We start from the raw sequence: 22,986 nt of genomic DNA on the forward strand, positions 1-22,986 counted from the left end.
CCCCACAAACATATAAAATTTTAAGATCCAGTAACATTGAAGATCAAGCAACAAAGAATGATTCTGGAAACATAAAGAACAAATGCTATGAGCTCTTTAGTTGCCCCAGCTTTTACTATGTTAAGAGATTCCCAAGCCATGACAAAGAAGGGGAAGTCAGGCAGAACCAGAGGATACCATGAATTGAGAGATGGTGCTGAGATTCCAGGAAAACCAAAGTGACTAGAATTCACAGGGTGGAGTACCAAAAGAAGGTTGCTACATTGAGAGACAATTCTGGAAATCTGTGAAAGGCTCTCTGAGTGTTCAGCAGGGTATTGATCTGCACATAAGTGTGATGAAACTGCTTAGCAAGTCAGAGAAACCATCTTAAGTGATTAGAAGGAACAGGTCCTAACACAGGGACCAGAATAGCACCTGGAAAAAACTATCTAAGGAAGTTGGGTAGAATAATCAGAAGGGTGTTACCTCGGACTGACTATTACAATTTATGTCATACCTAACAAATATTCAGACCCAAGAGAATCAAATTGTTTCCAGTAATTTAATTGTATACGAAATATTAAGAATAGTAATTCGTAATGTATGGCATCGAATCAAAGCTTACCAGGCATGCAAAGAAGCAAGAAAAATACAATCCACAATGATGAGGAGAAGAATCATCCAATCAAAGCCAACTGAGAACTATCGGAGATGTTAGAATGAGGTAATGGCATTTTTTAAAAAGTCATTACTACTATATTTCGTGTGTTAAAAAGGTAAAAAGAGATATAGAAGATATATTTTAAGAAAATCAGACTTCTAGAGTTGAAAATGTATGATAAACACAGTGGATGGGATTAATGCCAGAATAAGCATTGTGATGAAATTGTTAGTGAACTTGAGGACATAGCAGGAGAAGTACCCCAAATGAAACAGGGAAAATTTCTTCTGTTAAAGAAAAGTGAACCAGAGCATCAGTGAGCTGTGGGACAGTTTCAAGTTGAGCGATGAGAGGTATTCAGAAAAATATTTTAAGAAATGATGGCCAAAAATTTGTGAAAACTGTACATCTGCAGATCCAAGATATTAAATGGGACTAGAGTACAAAAAGCATGAATAAAGCTATATCAAGGTATATTATATCATAAATAAATTGCTCAAAACCAGTGATAAAGAGCAATCTTAGCAGTTAGAGAAGACATTTATGTAGAGAAGAACTAAGGATGATATCAGATTTCTTGTCAGAAATTAGGCATAAGAGAATATAGTGGAGTGATACCTTTAATATATTTGAAGAGTAATAATGTTGGCCGATAATATCATGCCCAGTGAAATATCTTTCTAAAATGAAGACTTGTACTGACATACAAGCTGAAAGAATTCACCTACACTTGCACCAAGACAGCAGATGGAAATAATGGAATAAAGGAGTAAAGAACACTGAAAATGGTGACTGTGTGCATAAATATTTAAAATAATTTTTCTTATTTGAACATTTTAAAAAGTCATTGACTGTTTAAAGACAAATATCAGTGTAGTATGGGACTTAGAAAACATGTAAAGTAAAATACATGACAACAGTATAAATCTCAGAAGGGTAGTAACTATTGTAACGTTCTTATTGAATATGTGAAGTAATATAGTATCATCTGAAGGTAGATTGTGACAAATTAAAGATGTATATTCTAAACCCTGAAGCACTAAGATTAGAAAACAGAGTTATAGCTTAATAAGCCAATAGAGGAATCACTAAAAATACCGATAGTGGTATTTCTGCAAAAGAAGACAGAAAGAAAAGAAAAAGAACAGAAGGAACAAATAGAAGATTATATTAAGCTTACACCTATGCACGGCAGTAATCCTATTAAGTGGAAAGTATCTAAATACATCCGTTAAAAACAGAGATTGTCATATTGCCTAAAGAAGCAAGACCCAAATAGATGTCTAAGGGAATAACACTGTAAATAGAAAGACACAAAGAAGTCAAAATTAAAATGATTGAAAAAGATATCTCATGTTAAACACTAGTCAAAGGAAATCTGGAGTAGCTACATTAAACCAAAAGAGGTTGTGGGGCAAAATATATCATCAGGACTAAAGAAAGTTATTTCCTAATGATAAACGAATCAGTCAAGATTATATAATAAACCTAAATGCTTGTACTTTTAATATTAGACCTTCAAAATACATGAAGTATCAAAATTGATAGAATTATGAGGAAAATGATGAATCCTATAGATTACATTTAGAGATTTCAATATCCTTTCCTCAGCAATTGGCAGAAAACGAAAAATAAAAGTAAGGTTGTAGAAAGTGTGAATGACATAATCAATCCATCCATTTGAAATTAATTGACATTTATAGAAAACCCCCAAGGAGCTTAGTGCACATGGAACATTTACCAAGATAAACTATATTCTGGATCTTAAAAAAATTATCAGTAAATATAAAAGTATTCAAAGTCAGGCAAAGTTTATTCTCTGAACACAATAAAATGAGAAATCAATAATGGAAAAATCTGGAAAATTCTCAAATATTTGAAAACTTAAGTGCCAGGCTGCTATCTGCTATCTATCTATATCTATATCTATATCTATATCTATATCTATATCTATATCTATATCTATATCTATATCTATATCTATATCTGTATCTATATCTGTATCTATCTATCATATATATATATTTGGTATAAATGAACAACACAGTACATTTATTTTTATGTGGTGTTGGGGATCGAACCCAGTGCCTCACACATGTAAGGCAAGCACTTTACCACTGAGCTACAACCTTAGCCCCCACTGCTAAATAATTTTTGAGTCAAATAAATCAGAGAAGAAATTCATATTTTGAGTTGAATAAAACTGAAAACAACATATCCATTTGTGCAATGTCACTAAAGTGTTATTGGAAAATTTATAGCACTACCAGGCCCAAGATAGCTTTATTAAAAAAGAAGTCTCCAGTCATTGACTTAGTTCCTACTATGAGAAACTAGAAAAGGAAAAATAAGTTAATCTCCAAGTAAGCAAGAAAAAAAGATATAATAAAGACCATAAGTCAGTAAAATTTTAAAAAAAGGAAAATAAGAGAAAATCAATGAAACCCAAAGCTAGTTCTTTATGATGAATAAAATTGATCAACATCTAGTGAGGGAAATAAAAGAGGAGACACGGGTTACCAATATTCGCAATCAGAGAAGGGATATCACTACAGATTTCACAGATACTAGACTGATAATGGGGATATTATGAACAGTTTATGTTAATTAACTTGACAATTTAGATGAAATGAAGAAATTCTATTTAAGCCACAAATTGCAAAAGTTCACTCAAGAAAAACAGACAATTTCATAAACCTTGTTGACTATTAAAGAAATTGAAGGTATAGGTAAAAACCTTTCTACAAAGAAAAAAATATAAGACCAAGATAGCTTTATTGGTGATCCAATTAAACCTGTAAGGAAGAAATGATACTAATTCCTAATAGTAGTAGTAATACTAAACCCTTGTAGAATATTAAAGCAAGGAAATATTTCTCGATGAATCCAGTGTTATCACTACACCAAACCAAGACAAAGATATAATAAGAAAAGAAAACCACATACCTCTCATGGGATCTCCAATGAATCTGTACAGAAATTCTAAACAAAAATTTAAGTCAAATACAACAATATGTAAAAGGAAAATACATCATAGACAAAAACTAGACGGATGATGGGGATTTATGTCAAGAATCCAAAATTTATTTAACATTTGAAAATCAATGAAATTTACCACATTGATGTACCTAAAAGCACAATCTTTGTGTTTAGCTTGAGAGATACAAAACAAGCATTTAAAAAATATAGCAGAGGGGGGAAATGTTGGGGAGTAATATTGGCCAAATTATATTGTTATTTTGTGTGCATGTACAAGTAGGTGACAATAAATCGCATCGACATGTAAAAAAAATCAGCCCTGATTATTATTTAAAAAAATTTTTTAGATGTTGATTGACTTTTATTTTATTCACTTATTTATATGCGGTGCTGAGATTTGAACCCATTGCCTCACACATGCTAGGCAAGTGCTCTACCACTGAGTATCAACCCCAGCCCCTCAGCATTGATTATTGATGTAGAAAAACAAACAACAAACTAGGAATAGAAGGGAGCTTAAAACATCCTCTGAAAAATGCAGCTAACCTCATACTTAATGGTTGATAATTGAATACTTTTCCCCAAGATCAGAAACCAAACAGAGATGTCTACTCTCATTACATCTATTCAGCATTGTACTGGGGTGCAGTAAGGAAATAGCTAGTATACTAAGGCAAGAAAAAGAAATAAAATGCACTCAGATTGGAAAGGAAGAAATAAAATTCTCTTTCTTTTCAGATAGCATGAATATATATAGATACAATCTGGTATGATCTAGAAAAAAGCTATTGTAAGGTTGACAGATAAAATTTACATCTAAAAGCAATTATATTTTCTATATATTAACCATGAATAATTAGAAATTGAAATTTTAAAGATTTCCATGTACAATAGAATAAAAATATGAAGTATTTAAACATAAACGTGGCAAAAACTAAAATGTATATATTCAAAACTATAAAATATTGCTGATAGAATTTAAAGAGAACCTAAATGGAGAGATATACCTAATTTATGAGTCAGAAGACTAAGGTGTCCATTCATCCCAGTTTAATCACCAGAGTCAACATTATTCCAATCAAAATCCCTGCAGAGTTTTGTAGAAAATGACAAGCTGATTGCAACAGACCTAGAATATGTGGCTTCAAGACTTAATCTAGGGCTGGGGATGTAGCTCAGTGGTAGAGGACTTGCCTAGCATATGCAAGGTCCTGTGTTCAATCCCTAGTACCATACGAAGAGGAAAAAAAATATTCTAAAGCTACAGTAATCAGGATTGCAGACAAAACATATTGAAACAGAGCCAAGAATTCAGAGATAGATACACAATATATATGGCAACAGTCATTGACAAAGATGGAAAGACAAGTAGAGAATGGAAAGTTTTTTCAGCAAATTGTACTGAAATTACTGCATATTTATATGCAAAATATTGATCCATGCCTTGCATTAGACACCTGAATTAACTCACAGACTTAAATATTAAACTCAAAACTACAAAACCTCTAGGAAAAAAAATAAGAGAAAAATTTTTGTTGAACTTAGGTTTGGCAAAGATTTCTTAAATTTGACTACAAAAGCATTAAAAAGGATTTGACTGTGGGATTCATCAAACTAAAACCTCTGTAATTCAAAATACACTTTGAAGTCAATGAAATAGACAAAACACAAGCTGGGAGGAAATTATTGTAAAGCATTTATCAAGACTTGCATCAAGGATATATGAAGAACTCTTAGAACGCATTCGAAAAAATATAGTCCTGTAAAATAACACTTCATCAAAGAAGATAAACAGATAGTAAATACATTAAAAATGCTTGACATAATTATCAGGGAAATGCAATTTTGAAGCATAAGAGTTACCACTACACACTTATTAAATATCTAATATTAAAGACAATTGTGCTGAGTGGTTGGAGAAGAGATGGAGGAACTGGATGGGTACACATCTGGTGGGGATATAAAGTGGTAGAATCACCTTCTTAAAAATGTAAACATACACCAGTCATATCCAACCATTCTTTTCCAAAGAAAAGATAAGTTATATAGCAATAGGAGGAATTTTATATCAGTGTTCTTGGCTATTTTATTTGTAAAAGCCCCAAACTGGAAAAAAATCCAAATGTCTGTCAATAGATGATAGACAAATTGTGGTATGTACATGTAATGAAATGCTACTCAGCAATAAAAATAGATGATAGATAAACTGATGTAGATGAATCTCAAATTATGCTGAATAAGAGAAGCCATAGAAAATACAATATATTATCCCATACACATAAAACTTGAGGAATACAAAGCAATCTATTAAGATAAGACATTTTGCTGGAGGAATGGGAAAGTGGGGGGCAAGAAAGAAGGGCGACAAAGGGCAAAATTACCTAGAGAATGAGAATATTTTTGGAAGTAAAGGATGTGTATATTATCTTGATTATAATGGTGATTTCATAATTTCATGTTAAAATTCATCAAATTGCACACTTTAAATACATGTAATTTATTGCATGTCAGTTTTACCTCAAAGCTATAAGAATATCATCTTTTTTCACTTTCTAAGATACAAATAGTATTCTATAAATATTTTTCTCTACTTCATTTTTAAAAAATGTATTCTGGAAACCAGCTCTTAGCAGTATTTAAAATTATTTTCTTTCTTCTTTGGTTTATTCAACAACTTTCATTGATGACGGTTGTTTCAGCCTTTTGTGACCATCTTGTATTGTTATAATTAATGCTTGAATAACATAGTTTTGTAAATACAAGTTTTAAACATTTGTTGTTGTATTCCCAGTATCTTTAGAAGTTAGGGCTGGTGGACTATATAGCTCAGCAGTAGAGCACTTGCCCAAGATACCCTTCCCCAGCACTGAAAAAGTTAAAAAAAAAGTGGGATTGTTGAGTTAATAGGTAAATATATAAGCAGTTTTGGGAGATGTTGCCAAATCTCATTCATAAGGGTTGTATCATTTTGTATACTTATTAGCAGTGTCTGAGAATTTGTATTCCCCCACATTCTCTCACCTACTGAGTATGTTGTCAAACGTTTGGATCCTGCCAATGCAAGTGAGAAATGGTGTCTTGGTGTGGTTTAATTTGTATTTTGTTCATTATGAGATAAGCAGAGCATGTTTCCATATGTTATAGCTATTTGCATTTCTTTTCCTGAGATCTGTTTATTTCTTCAGCCCATTTTTGTATAGGTTTGCTGGCCATTTTATTTATAATGTTCTTTATATTTCAGGAACATGATTCTTTGGACAATAATATGTTGCAAATATTTTTTCTCACTTTGTCATTGTCAAACTGCGTGTGTGTGTGTGTGTGTGTGTGTGTGTGTGTGTGTGTGTGTGTGTGTGTAGCAGATTTAGATACAGCCAGGAAAGATTTTTTCAATGAGGCAGGTTTTGCCCACTCATAATACATAGAAAATTTCACTTAATATTTTCTAGTACTTGTTTATTTTCTATTTTTACATTCATGTTTCTTATCCATTTTTAGTTTATCTTTTGAATAAGTAGAGAAAAATCCAATTTTATAATTTTCCATGTGGTAACGCTACTTATTAGAAAGTCTATTTTCCCCAAACTAACTTTTATTGTACCCCAAATGTCCAGTTGGTTCTGTTTCTGGATTCTCTATTCTGTCCCACAATCTCTATGTATTCCTGGGCTTGGACGAGGGTACATGAATTAATTATATAGTCTGCCCTCCCTGTACCCTTCATTGCTCTTCTTTTTCAGTGCTTTCCTGCTTATTCTTGTTCTTTTGAATTGACTATATTCAACTTGACGACAGATTTTTAAAGATCCACAGATGTTCATTTCCTCCCCAAGTTAAATGTCCCCAGTTTCTTCAATTTTTAGCACGTGCTTTTCTGGCTATTCATGATTCTGTTCTTTTCCACAAGTCATGCAACCCTAAAATTTGGCATCCAGAAATGAAGCCACCGCCTTGGGGTGATAATGACATGATTCCTTAGGGTAAGGCTTTTTAAAAAGAGTGTCATCCACAATTGGAGAAAGTAACAAGACTAGAGTGAGCAGGGAAGGAAAGCCCAGTCCGAGCAGTAGTCTTTTAGAAGGGAGCAGAAGAAGCTTCTCCTCTTCTGTCTGCACTTTTGGGGCAGGTAGGTACCTGGTGTCTCAACACGTTGACAAAAGGGTTTTGCTCTGGGAGGGGCTGGGAGGCCTGACTTTCTCCTTTTTCCTAGTCTCTGCCTATAATCCCCTTCTGCTAGTTCCCTGGCTTCCTCCAGGGCCTTCTAAATCTCCGGTCCTCTCCCAGTTCCGGGGACAGGTGAGCCTCTTTCCTTCTGGAGTCCTTTCATTTGGACTCTTCCGCTTGGCTCTACTGGCGCTGTCCCCCGCCGGGCTCCGCAGTTGGTTCTTCCCGCTCCCAGCCACGCCCCTCGGCATCCTCTGTCTGCTCACTGCAGTCCACCCAGGGGCTTCCTCTGATGACGGGTTTCACGTGCCTTGGGCGGAAAGCACCTGTGGTGGAGGAAGGCAAAGTTCACTCCCAGTACCCGCCCCCTGCGCTGGGTCCTACTGAAGTAGGAAACGGTGAAAGAGAGGGTCCTGTGCTGTTCTGCAGGGAAGCGTCGCTTCCACTCAGCTGTCCCTACACCATGGACTCAGTACCTGCCACTGTGCCTTCTGTCACTGTTTCCCTGGGGGACCCAGAGCTCCTGGGACCCCTGTCGGGTGGCTGAGTTCTGGCGGAGTGGGTGCACTGACTGTCATGGCGACAGAGAAATGGAGTGTGTCAGGCCCAAGGCAGGCAGGACGTGACTGTATGGTTAAGCAAGGCCGGTGAGAGTGTACTTGAGCTTTCCCCACTTGCACTTTTTTTTTGACGGAATAGAGGTGACAACCTCATGGTATGTTCTGAAATGCAGCCAACAATCCAAACAGCTAATGTTACTACAGGTCTTTTCCCTAAGGAGACTGCTGGGGAATTGGGCCCAAGTGACAGTTATCTCATATTACGTGTAGAGGGCGGTGAAAACAGGGAAGAGTAGGCATGTGTTTACTGCACTGCCTTTGAGCAACCATTTAAAATTAGGCTCTGAATTTTATAGAAAGATGTTAAATTCAGAGAAGTTTATCTAAGCCAGTTTTCAAGAGTTGTCTGAAATTACATGTCACGTATCTGTATATAAGAGTGGAATGGAAGTAAGATTTAAAATCTTATACATATATCGTCATTGTTTTTATTTGTTGCCATAAAATTAATTAGTTCTTTCATATATTTAAGTTTTGTCTTAAATGAATTTTTTAAATTATAAAAACCAGGTTATCTAAGAGAAAAGAATGATACAGAGGGATTCTAGCCAGGTGTTAGATAATGTGATGATATAGGGCCTGTTACAAACTGGAAATGTATGCTCAATTTAAAGTATTTAGATTCGGGCTGGGGTTGTGGTTCAGTAGAGCGCTTGCCTAGCATACATGAGGCACTGGGTTCGATCCTCAGAACCATATAAAAACAAAACAATGTGTCCACCCTAAAACTAAAGATACATAAATAAATATTTTTAAAAAGTATTTAGATTCATTATACTTGAAAACACTGGAAGCGAACAAAAAATATGAGACTGCCAGTATTCTCTCTCTTGTAGAAGCTATTGGAAAATATTGAGGAGGTGGATTTCTGATGAGGAGGTTGGTTTAGAATTGCCATGATTCTTTGTGACTGTTTTGTTATAAATTTAAGGTTTCCCATTTCTTCTAATTTGTCTGTTTAAGCTGTTTACTACATTGCCTGATGATGATACTCAGCCTGGGCCTGATTTTTATGGACTACCATGGAAGCCTGTAGTATTCACTGTTTTCTTTGGGATTGTATCCTTTGTCATTTTCTTTTGGAGAACTGCTCTTGTGAGTAAATTAACTTACTTATACCTTAGCACATAAGCACAAGGATTATTTTATATAGTCACTGCCCCCCCCCTTTCTTTTTCTTTTTCAGTTGCTAAAACACAAAATAGTGGTTTAAGTCAAACTAACATTATAAAATAATTTAGTGTGGGTGCAGTTGGTAGAACTGGTAATTCTTACAGCCATCCTGACCAGTAGTTTCATATGTATCAGAAGTCTTAAAAGTGGGATAAAAGATGGGATAGGTTAGATAAATATCCTTTTATGTAGCATATATGTCTAGTAATCTATCTTAAAGAAATAACTATGCTTTGAAGATTTTGGTAATGTTTTTCAATGGAACAGTGTATTAGATTGAAGACTTAGCACAACATAATTCATTTAGGGGTTATTGTATGTTCGATTAGTGGAATAGCAGGCAGATTTATTTATTTCAAAGCTTTGAGGTACAGAAAATGCTCACAATTAAATGTGAAGTGGGAAAAAAAGCAGAAACTAAGATTTAAATGTTGATGAACTGTATGTTAATATAAACATACAAACAGGGGGAAATGCTGCAAAGAAATACAGTAAAATGAGAAAAAGGAGATGAGATAATTTTTCCAGTCTTTTATATAAATTTTTCCCAGATTTTATGATTTGATCATATGTACAGAAAATACCTTTTTATTTGGAAGTATAGATTATGTGTTGTCCAAAAATCCATTAAATGTTTTGTTCATTAAGGTTTTTTTTTTTTTCTGAGCAGAATTAGTCTATCTCTGTATATGTGTGTACATATATGTATAAGTGTGTGTGTGTGTGTGTGTGTATATATATATATATATATGCGCTTATACATACTTATGTTTGTACTGTAGGTCATTCTGTTTCATAGTTATTTAACATAATTGGAAGAAAATTATTTTAGGTAAATGGACTTTGCATATGAAAAGCCTAACAGTTAAAGAGGCCAAAAGCATTGGATACAAATCTTTTCAAATCTGAGTGTTCTTTTTCTGATTTCTTAATTATTTCAGACATATCATTGTTAAGATAAGTTTCCTCTCCTTGTACAATTGAGTGTAAAATCTCTTAAAAAGTATTCCCTTCTTAAATAGAAGAATCGTTTGCCTGGATTCCTGTGAGGAATTTTCTAATCTCATTGAACTTTTTCTCAGCTAAAAGTAAAAAGGAAATAGAAGGATAAAGAGAAGGGAAAAACATGAAAACATTTTATATTTCTCTCTCTTGTTTCTTTCATTTCAAGAACCCTGGTACCTGTTTCTCTTTTCACTAGGTTATGTGGGATGTGGTTCCTAGCTTGTTGCTCCTCAGTTTCAGCATTTGACTTTGGAACTTTAGTCCCTACCTTAGATGACTGCTTTTATGCTACTTCCCATTTTCCTCTGTTGTCATTTTGAGTAAAAGGTTAGCAAGGCTATGACATTAAAGAAATGTTCATTTATTTCTGTGTTGGAGTTTTCTGAATGCAATTTCCTATTACGAAGATCCCATGGATGATCCGTGGACACATCTGGGTATCCCATCACCATTTATAACATTTGAAAGGACAAGTAATATGCTAAGTTACAAAGAAATTTAGTGATGTTTTAAAAAAATTTCTGCTTAGGTTTTATTTTCAGGTAGTTTATTGCTGTTTTTTGGAAACGATTGTTTTTGTCCTTTCCAGAATATGTTAATTGTCATTTCTCTTATTGCTTGTGCATTTTCTTCTAGCAGTCTTTCCTTTCAGATTTCTTGCTATATATTTAGTGATTTACAGAAATAAGATGATGTAGCCTCTTAGTTTCTAAATTCAGCCAATAGCCAAATTTAAATTGGAGTTCTAAGATGTTTTCTGGTGAGTGAAAATGGCATATCTTAGTACAAAGATTATGCCTTTAATATTGTTTCCTCAGATTTCTTTTGAATAGTCATTGTTTCTAGACTTTATCCTGGTTATTTAGAATTGTCAAGTAAATGATTTTGAGTATACACACACACACACACACACACACACACACACACACACACATCTTTACTGTGAAATAAGGTACATATCTTAGTGTTTTTATGTCAGAGGCTATTTATGAAATATCACTACCAATTAAATTTAAAAGGCTTGTTAACCTTTACTTATTTTTAATCCTATAAATTATTATCCTGAACCAGAATGTTATTAAATTCTCACTTGGTTATGATTCTGACTGTTATTTTAGGAATGCTGTTTCTATTGAGCAGATGTTTGACATCAAATTTAATCTTTTTTCTCTCTTCTAGGTAAAAGATAGAGTATATCAAGGTAAATTTTTAGGTTTCTTAAACTTGTAATAACCCTTTGTATTGGTGTTTGATGTGTGTTTTATGTATATTAGAAGTAGATACAGTGACTTTTAATGTCTATTATCTTTTTTACCTCCTGAAAATTTTACTATTCCTAGGTTGCTAGTATGGATAATAGAGAAGATGATGATGGTTCCAACTCTGAGATAGGAGATAAAGAGGAGGAACAAATTGTGGATAGGGAGATGATGATAAGTTTTAATTTGGGGCAGATTAACTTTGAATATTGATGTAATGCAGATGTATTACATTTGAAGAGTATTTCTATGCTAATGATTTAATCATGCATTATGTAATTGAGTAGATAATTTGAAGAATGGTAATGTGAATCAGTATGTTTTCATTTCTGTTTTTCTTTGCAAAGAATTAAATGATTCCATTTTCGGAAAAGAAAGTGTTTTGAGAAGGGGGGAATATCAAACTACAACACTTTACTGTATTTCCCATCTGTGAAATAAGCTTAAATTGAAATATCATTTTGAATGGGAGGGGTTCCTGGGATTGAACTCTGGGGCACTCTACTGAGCCACATCGCCAACCCCCTATATTTAGAGACCAAGTCTCACTTAGTTGCTTAGTGTCTCGCTCTTGCTGAGGCTGGCTTTGAACTTGGGATCCTTCTAGCTCAGCCTCCTGAGCCACTGGGATTACAGGTGTGCACCACTGAACCCAGCAAAATATCATTGTTCTTATATTTTTCTTAAATTTTAATAATTTTTATACTCTTATTGCTAATAAGCATAGATTGCTTTTTAAAAGCATAATAGTTATGCTAAGAAGTATTTCCTCATAGTACCATATAACATGTCTTTGCTTTTAGTAGATTGAGTAATTGAATTTCATTTAGTGATTGTAATAATCTTGTGTATTTCCCCCTTTTAGTCAATGAACAGCAAATTTCCAAAAAGGTGAACAATTTCATGAAAGAAAATGAAGAACTAATGCAGAAATTGTCAAATTATGAACAGAAGGTATAATTATTTTTTTTTGTTTCTTTCTCCCTTTGTTCTAGCTTGAATCATTCCTACCTGTTTTAATTTAAAAATCATATTTTAAAATTTTTGTTTCATTATTTCTTACAAATCATCCAAATTCTAAACAGTCATATGTATTAAGTACTGCTTTTTTCTGGAAAGGGTCACTTGTCTGGAAGTAACTTGTATGGTAGCACTTTAATTTGTGAATCTTAATTCTGAATGCTTTATTTACATAGATGAAGGAATCAAAGAAACAGGTCCAAGAGACCATGAAACAAAATATGATTCTTTCTGATGAAGCAACTAATTATAAGGTAAAAATCCCTTCTTTGGGGGGAATTACATTCTAAACTCAAAAGTAAATGTAATGAGTGAGTAATCTTGACACCTTTTTTTTCCAGGATAAAATGAAGCTTCTTGAAAAAGCTAAAGAACTTCTGGATGAGAGAGCTAAAAGTCTTCATGTTATGTTAGAATCTGAGAGAGAACAGAAAGCTAAGAATCAGGACTTGGTAAGAGTTTTGCTGCTAAGTATTACTGCAATTTGGCTTTTCAAATATTTTGTAAAATTGGTTAGGTTGAACTTAGTCCAGCTGTTAACTAAAGTAAGATTAGGAGTCAAGGAAGTTGAACCCACTTCTGCCCATTTTGTGGAACTTTTAAGTACTGATACAACAACTTAAAACATTTTTACTTACATATTTCATTTTCAATTTCTATAAGTTTCTGTAATTACATAAAAGTTGCAAAAGATGGTAGAGAGTGTGTTCTGAAATATCCTACACCCAAGTAAGCTTGATCACCTAGCTGAGGTAGTATTTATCAGATTTCTCCACTGTAAAAATTCTTTCCAATCCTTTTCATATTGTATTCTTTGGAAGTTACCATGCACAGCCCACAGTTAAAGTATGAAGAGTTACAAGCTCAGGATGCAGCTCATGGTAGAGCACTAGCCTAGCATGCATGAGGCCCAGGATTCAATCCCAGGCATTGCAAACAAAGAGTGCAGATTTATGTCCACTTCCTTAAGGAGCAAGTATCTTTATAATTTTTTTGGAATTCTTCTGTATGTGAGATTAGTCTATTCTTCCTTAAATTTTATCATTTTTTACTTCAGATAAGAAAATTTTAAAAATGATCTTGGGAAATTTTTTTCTCTATCACTAGAAAAAAATTACTAATTTGAACTGGTTTACTTGAAACAGTAATTAATTAGTTAATTTTCTATGCTTTAAAACATTTACTTATTGCATTATGATTTTCTATAATTTGAACTTTTTTTATGGTTATCTCATAAACAGTAAGGTTGTGGATGCCATGAAATATTTATGACTTCATTTTCCCTCATCTCTTTCAGTTCTTGATTTTTTGCTTAGTCCAAAGCTGGATTCCCTGCATTTACCTGAAATGTAATGGGATGGCTTGACAAAAATTTTGTTGTGTTTATCTTTTTTAGTATATATATGTATGTGTACACACACACACACACACACACACACACATATATATATCAGTATTTCTACTGAAATCCTAATGCATATTTTGTGTTCTGTTTTCACCTGGCAGATAATGGAAAATAAGAAATCTATAGAGAAGCTTAAAGATGTCATTTCAGTAAATACTTCTGAACTTTCAGAGGTAAAGCTGCCAACTATTGCTAACGGATATTAATACTACATCTTAGTTTTGTTGCGGACCAAAAATTTGAGGTGTGCTAAAATGTGCAAAAAATGAGAACTATATGATGTCTTGTTTGGGAAAGTATAACTTTGTTTCTTCTTTGGAATTAATTCACTAACTGTAGTGTTTTTCATTAGCTTCAAATTCTCCTTAATGAAGCTAAGCTTCGTGAAGAGAAGGTGAAGTTGAAATGCTGTCAGCTTCAGAAAGAAAATACCATGCTTAAGAAGGAGAAAGAGCAGGTAAAGAAAATTTGATGTCATACATAATGTAAACTAGAGAAGTGAATTTCATTATCTTGTATCTTTCTTGGATCTGTTTCTGAGGTAAGGAATATTCATGTAGGACCTTTTCTAGATATGCAAAGTTTAAACAATGCTCCCCAATTTGAGTGCATATATATGGTCTCCATCTGTTTTGGATTTTTGGATTATTGCTTTTCTTATCAAATGTCAATCAGTTATTAACTTGCATAGCCTCAAAGAAACTTTTTAAACCAGAAAATTAAGTATTTTATGATCCTCTTTTGAATAGTTACTGATTCACCGGCCAAGGGAAGATTACATGATAAGGAATCTAAATTTAGGAGACAGTCATATATGCCCAGCCATTCCTGCTGGAGATAAATTATTTGAATTGGCAGCAATTTTCTGGGGAATGCAATAAACAGGGTCAACTTCCTGATAGCTCTGATGTTCTTACTGCAGCTGTGAGAGTTGGGGCCACTCTGCCCTCTTCCTTAACCAAGGACTCAACCCCCTCGATTGAGGCAGTCCACCAAGGAGTATGGCTCTCTATTTCTTTGTCTAAGTCCTGATATATCCAGTGCAGAAACCCCTCCCTAACCCATAGGAATTCATGTGTTTTGACTTTTCAGTTGCAGCAGGAAGTAAAAGACTGGAGTACATCACACGCTGAGCTCAGTGAACAAATGAAATCATTTGAGAAGACCCAGAAAGATTTACAAGTAGCTCTTAGTCAAAAAGATGATACTATTAATGTAAATTTATACTCCAAATATATGTTTCATCTCATGAATTCTCCTGAAATCTTCTGAATTAAAATCGAGAGTCTTCCAACCTTTTGCTTCTTTTCTAGGCTTTGACTAATCACATCACACAGTTGAATCGGTTACAATGTGAATCTGAATCTGAGGATCAAAGTCGAGATGAGTCAGATGAATTAACCAATGGAGAGTTAGCAGGTAAGATCAGTCTCAGGGAGGTTGAATCCTTTTTTGCTTTCCTGTCTTTAATTAAGTATACAGATGCCACTTTTCAGCTGGCTGAATTTCTTCTTAAGCTTCAGGGTTGTAGACACATATCACTGGATCTATAGATATGTCTGTTGCATTGGCAGAGGTGGGTTGTTGGGGTATAATGTAGCAATAGGCATGTGAAGAACACTGACTTTTTCTATCCCATTGAAAACTAGTAAGTACACTGCAGCTACAATAGTCACATCCTATACCTCTAAGTATTGAACATTGTACAGTAAGAGAAATTTATTTCTTAACTTATGCAGATGATACTTGATTTTGATACTCATCATCTCTATGGCTCTGTGGTTTTAAGGTCCACAGTCAGTCCGGAGGCAGTTGGAACCATAAACTAAGGCTGTGAGAACAGAGGCTAGAGACTATCAGAAAGCTAGAGAGGGAGTGTAACAGTGTTTACTGATGAGGAAAATATTTCCAGATGTTTTCTCCCAAGTTGGATATTGCTTACATAGCAAGTATTTCAAACCACACCTGGTAGTAGATTCAGGGAGAAAATAGAGGATTGAATCTTTCTAAACAAGACACTTATTGCCCAGGTGAAGATAGATCTGAGAGAGAAGAAAAGCTTTTATCTTACAAGAATAGCATAGATAACATTTTAGTTGTGCAAACTAGAAATTCACCTTTTTTTTAAGACAGACACAGTACTTTTATTTATTTTTATGCTGAGGATCAAACTCAGTGCCTCACACATGCTAGGTGAGCACTCTACCACTGAGCCACAACCCCAGTCTGAAATTCACCTCTCTCTTTTTTTTTTTAAATCTAAGCTTGCAATTCTCTTAAAAGTCATTAGTCTAATCAGTTTAATTATTTAATTGATTTTTTTCTTCCAGTATTTGAACACAATCATTCTTTAGTTTAGGGAAGTTAGGAGAATATAGAGTTAAAAGTAAGGAAAGAAAAAGCTAAAGTCTTTTGTTTTTTAGGTGATCGGAACGAGAAGATCAAAGATCAAATTAAGCAGGTGATGGATGTCTCTCGGGTATAGTTCTTTGTAAGAGTCCCATAGTACCTGTGAATTCTTCCTGTGCCTCACTTTTAAGAATACCTCTCTTTTCTGCAATTTTTAGACAAAAACTACAATATCAGTAGTTGAAGAGGATCTAAAACTTTTACAACTTAAGCTAAGAGCCTCGATGTCCACAAAATGTAATCTAGAAGGTGGGTTCTTCTTGAGAAGAAATTGCCATGTTGGAAAGACTTAAAAATTTATTGGAAAGATAAAGAATGGCTTTTTGCTTTCATGCTTCTTACTTTTCTTGGCACTACTCCCTCAAACAAGTTCTTAAGTCCTTGTACACATATAGAGATAAGCTGTTTTATCCTTTACAGACCAAATAAAGAAATTAGAAAATGACTGCAATTCACTACGGTCTTCTAAAGTTGGACTGGAAGAGGAATGCAAAACTCTTAGGCAGAAAGTGGAGATTTTAAATGAACTCTACCAGCAAAATGAGATGGCACTAAAAAAGTAAGATTTCCATTGTTTGTTATTGTTATCATTGTGTGAACTAACAGATAATTTTATCTAGTAGAGATTTGTCTTTTTTCCTTTGTGTTTTGTTTCCTATAAGTTGCATTTTTCTTTCCATCATCAGTCTTAAGAGTCCTGAGGTAGTTGGAACCATAAACTAAGGCTGTGAGGACATCGTAATCAATTGTCAAATTCATATGAAGGCAAGAAGTGGTAAACTGGTATTAACAGTCACTGATGTGGAAATACCTCTCAAAGATCTAGACCCTTTCTATGATCCCACTATTTATTTTAATTTCCTTTCATTGTGATCAGTTATGTAATTCTAATGTTTTGAACTTGTATCTCTAACTCTGGACCTTTAAAAATACTGAGTGATTTGGAATGACATGTTTTAGTAGAATAAAAACTTCAAAAAGGAATAATATTTACTTATTGATGGTACAAGTTTTGGACTTGAATATCTCAGATGTTCACACTAAAAATTGAACTGTGGCAAGGATTTTAGGAGTTATGATTACAGAAGTACTTGTTTGTAGTATATATTTATATATTAATCTTCTCAGTGTGGAGCTAGTTATTTTTTGGAAGTTCATTTGAAGATTTTAATCCACAAAAATACTTGAATTCTCTAAAAATAGTTTTTTTGTGTCAGATTTTATTTGTTTGCACCTGATTTATTAACAAGATATATATATATATATATCTTGTTAAAGCAAAGACAGACCTTCTTATAGACCTAACTATTTTTAGGTATTTTGACTTCTGTTGCCTAATTAATGCATTAAATATTGAAACCTTTCCATTAACTTTTCTAAAATTCTGTGATCTCCAAGCGACCTTTTTAGAATCTCAAATTTTTGTTCAGGCCAGTTCTAAATGCCTGGCCTGTTTCAAAGAAACATTTCTCATTTTATCACTTTTTTTTTCAAAAGAACACTTGTTTTCTCTGTCCCTACTAGTAATATGAATGACCTAAATGGCAATTAATTTTCTTTGTAATGCAGTTAAATTGTAGCACTATTTTCCTCAACTCCTCCAAAATTCATTCAGTCATCATCTGTGGTTTGTACTCTTTTTACTCATCCCCAGGTACTATGTTAGTTCATGCCTGTGTCATCTTTTCTGTTTCTAACCTAGGTCATCTGTCTTCATTCTCCATTATTTATATTTTTATATAATTTATTTCAAATTCTTAGTAATTTTCTCTATAGCCGCTTGAGTGGACTTTCTAAAATATAAGTCTGTTCATGTCAATATGTGCCTGTGGTTTATGAAGAATTTGCTTTCTAATTAATGACCTGTTCTTTTTTTCTTCCTTGTATCTTTTTAATAGTTTAAATATTTTTAATTATTTTCCTCATTCCCTCTATAAGCTTGATGTAATCATAAATTATAATGGAATTATAATTATATAATTATAATTTTATTCATCTTCTCATAATTTAAAGGCCTTGGTATATATTCTGGATTTAATAAAAACCTGACATAGATTAATAGGTTTATTACTTGTTTTTATGGGCTTTAAGTAGCTCCTGAATCAGATAACTGTTGTGGCATCGTATGTTAGTACTTCGTATACCGTGAACTCCACAAGACATTCATTCAATTTATACACATATTTAAAGTTTCTGTAGTTCTGCATTCTACACTGTTGGTTTCTTATTTGAAATTATTTTCATTCTATTTGAACATTGTCCTTTAATGATAGATTTGATTAGTGTATCAAAGTAGTACAAGGATAAACAGAGAATAGTATTTTATCCACTAAATATTGCTACCTTTATAATCTGTATTAGGTTGACATGAACTTCATGATTAGAGTTAAAACCAGTTTCCATTTTTAAAGGATCTTTCTTTTGGCTACTGAATTTTGACTGTTACTTAGTTTTAGCAATTTGAAAATATCCAATTAATTACCATCTGTTTTAATTTTTTTTCTTTAAGGAGTCCATTATCATTGTTGTTTGGTCTTATCTCCCTCCCCTAGTTCCTGTAGTCATTTCTCTCTTTTTTTAACAGTTGTATTGGGAAGTGCCTAGGTGTAGTTTTCCCCACCCCACCCACTTTTTCCTCTTGCAGTTATGTTGCTTGGGACCATTAAACATTTCTTGAATTTTCGAGTCTTTTTCTAAATGTTGATTTTACCTCATTCTCTCTTCTGTAATGCATATTAGAATTTGATTTCCCCTGCCTCCTACATTCTGGATTTACTTCTTCTGGATATTTTCTTCTGACCTGTCTTAAAAGCAGTAGGATTTATTTTACTTCCCAAATCTGTTGTTAAAATCATTCATTGAGTTTAGGATTTTAAAAAGTTCAGGGTTTAAAATATTATTTTAGTTGTAGATGGACATAATATTTTATTTTATTTTTTATAGGATTTTTTAAGAGAGAGAGAAAGATAATTTTAATATTTATTTTTTAGTTTTTGGCGGACACAACATCTTTGTTTGTATGTGGTGCTGAGGATTGAACCCGGGCTGCACACATGCTAGACGAGCGCCTTACTGCTTGAGCCACATCCCCAGCCCGACACAATATTTTATTTATTTTATGTGGTGTTGAGGACTGATCCCAGTGCCCCACACATGTGGGGCACGTGCTTCACCACTGAGCCACAACCCCAGTCCTATTTCAGTACTACAGCTCAAACCCAGGACCTTGAGCCATGTGCTCTACTATTGAGCTACCTCCCCAGACTCCTTGCTCTTTCTCATAAGGGACTAGTGTCTTACTGCTTTCCAAGCTATCTTTAATCTCATCATTCTGCCTCTGCCTCCGAGTATCTTTGACTGTGTGTAGGTCACCACACCCAACTATTTCTTGGTTTTATAGTTTCTAATCCTTTGACAAAATTTATAATCTTTTTTTTCCCTCTTTTGTGGTGCTGGGGTTTGAACTCAGAGCCTTGTGTATGCAAGGCAGCACTCTACCAACTAAACTATATTCCCAGACCTGAAATTCATAATCTTGACTTTACTTTTTTGAAACATGTGCGGTTAACCCCATTAGGTGTTTTCCTTTTCTGTGGGATTTTTTCTCACAGAATTTTGTCTTATGGAGTGCCTGGTCAGTTTTGATTGGCTAACATTGTTGTGATAATTATACATGAAATTTGAGGACTAAGATGAAGTTATCTTCTTATAGAAAAGTGTTGAGGTTACTTGAGTAAGATTGTCACTTCAAACGTAGTCAGCAATTAAGATAATTCAAAAATGACTTGTCTTTTCAATGTTTCAGTATTGTTCCTTTTGGATTTTTTGCCTGTTCATCACTTAAGTGTGCAGTACTTTCTAATCTAAACTCAAAGGCTAGGGCTTTTATTAAGGGTCCCTTTATTTGTAGCCCCAAACACTTCTTTTTTTCTCTAAGCCCAGGAATTTGATGAAGGCTTAGTTCAGACTCATTATATCTTTGTGTTATCTTCAATATGTGGGTAAACCTAGGAGAAAAGTACCTTAAAGTGCCAGCCTTACTTGTAATTCTGAGATTCCTTTTTCTAATGGATCTTGGCCACATACATATATCTTTACTGCCTTTTTAGCTTGTATCCTTTCAAACACAATTTTATATTCTTATAAAGATGTTTTGATTGTTCTTAGTACTCTCAGACTAACTCTTTGTTAATTGGAAACAAAATTCTCTCTGTCCTTCAAGATTCAGTTTTCTCCATATTCCTTCTTAAGCCAGTGGGGAAAATTATTATATTCCTTTAGGCATCATTTATACCTGAAACAGTGAGCTCTTTTATTCTTTAGCATCTTACAAGGTAACTAGTATATTATAGCCACTCATAAAATACTTGCTGAAGAATTAAATGAGAAGCTATATAAGAATATATAATCCCCTTTTTCTATTTGGTATCAATAATCCTTTTTTACTATAGTTCTTCTGATTTATGGAAAATTAAGTTTCAAGTTAATTATCTTTTGAATTGGAACTATGGCTAAAGTAGTACAAGGATAGCAGAAAATAGTATTTTTAAAATCATTAAATGTGGCTACCTTTGTCTCAGTAGATGAACATCTTGAGTTTCATGATCAGAGTTAAAACTTGTCAGTAGATAATACTCTGATCATGGGTCAGTTTGGCTTCTTTTTCTGGTTGACAGACATTATCAAAACTCAGATTTGTCTTTTTGCTTAATTGCAATTCTTTTGAAATATATATCTAAAGTGTCAAAAATGTTCTGTGGTTAATTGCATAGCTAAAAGACATATTCTAGAAGATTTTTTCTTTGACTGACTATATCTTTATTATGGTACCAGTCTTGGATTGAGAAAAGAGTTCCTCCATGACAAAGATATACTTAGTGTCCTACCCATGGCAGAAACGAGAAAAGAATTATCCCCTGCTTTATCCTAATATGTTTAATTATGTTAGGTTGATCAGTCCTGATCTTCCACATTGAAGTAAAGTGAGTTTTTATTATCTTACACACAGGATACTTGCCCTTGGGGCACATGTTGTTTTCACATTTATTTTATTTACTGGTAAATAGAGAATTAAGAGGAGAAATTAGAAAATGTAAGTGATTTGCCAGAGTTTGATTTAGGAAATTGCAGGTTTGAATTCCTATTTTATGTGCCTAAGCATTTTATAGAATTGTGGGAAGTGATATTCACAGAGAAAAACTTTTGATTTGATAACTGGCTTTATTTTAGGAAACTAAGCCAAGAAGAATATGAGAGACTAGAAAGAGAGCAGCGGCTGTCAGCTGCAGATGAAAAGGTGGTTTCCGCTGTACAGGAAGTTAAAAATTACAAGTGAGTTCAGTTTCTAAAGGAGGGTGTCAGTGTCTAATGAACTAGTGTTAGCTTTCTTTTTTAATCTTTTTTTACATTATGTAGATAGAAGAAAATAGCATGGAAGTATAAATAACGAGAGGATATGAATACATTCAATTCACACAGGAGAAAAAATAAATTTCAACTTTACAAATGAAAAATGTTAACAAAAATTTACTTATAGCCAATGGGCAAGACCATAGGGAACTTGGTCAATGCAAACAGTTCTGGGGGTTTTGTATGTTGTAGTAATTCTTTAAGAAATCAATTTGCTGTGTGATGTATCAAGACCCACAAAAGTGTGGCATTTGATAGACCTTGGAAATCTTTTATGGATATAATTTGAAAAAAAGAAAAAAGTTTTAAGGAGGAAGATATTTCTAGCAGAATTACTTGAGAACACACTGATGAACAGTTAAGGAAATTATAATTTATCATTCAGAATCTCTAGCAATTAAATGATAAATAAGTTATTAGTATTGGGTCTTTATTTTATTTATTTATTTATTTATTTTTGGTGTTTTACTACTAAGCTACATCCTTAGACCTTTTTTTTACTTTGAGACAGGGTCTCAGTTGCATAGGTTCCCACTTAATTGCTGAGACTGACCTCGAACTTGTGATCCTCCTGCCTCAGCTTCCCAATCATTGGGATTACTGGCATGTGGCATTGCACCTGGCCTGTAGTATTAGTTTTGATCACACTGGATTCATATAACTATAGAAATGTTTTTCTTATGTATGATAAAGTCTTTAAAAGTATAGCTGATGGAATAAAGGGAAAATGGTCAGAAATGTTTCAAATGTTATTCAATTGTTGTAATTCTTAGGCGGAGAATTGAAGAGATGGAAGAAGCATTACAGAAAACCAAGCACTCATTTAACAACCAGGTAGTAATTAATACTGTCCTGTAGTTGCAGAATTCTTTGATATCTAATACAGACAATTATAGGCTA

At 33.6% G+C, this 22,986-nt stretch overlaps 1 long non-coding RNA gene and 1 pseudogene across 1 annotated transcript in view; one reads left to right on the top strand and one right to left on the bottom strand.

Moving 5' to 3' along the window:
* The window catches only part of LOC144373041 (transport and Golgi organization protein 1 homolog), a 153,329-nt pseudogene that overhangs the window by 125,014 nt on the left and 5,329 nt on the right, over positions 1 to 22,986 (top strand).
* LOC144373043 (uncharacterized) overlaps positions 1 to 22,986 on the bottom strand; it is a 74,188-nt gene that overhangs the window by 40,506 nt on the left and 10,696 nt on the right. The gene's annotated exons all lie outside the window — the stretch shown is intronic.

Source organism: Ictidomys tridecemlineatus, unplaced genomic scaffold, assembly GCF_052094955.1.
Source record: "Ictidomys tridecemlineatus isolate mIctTri1 unplaced genomic scaffold, mIctTri1.hap1 Scaffold_218, whole genome shotgun sequence".
NCBI lineage: Eukaryota > Metazoa > Chordata > Mammalia > Rodentia > Sciuridae > Ictidomys > Ictidomys tridecemlineatus.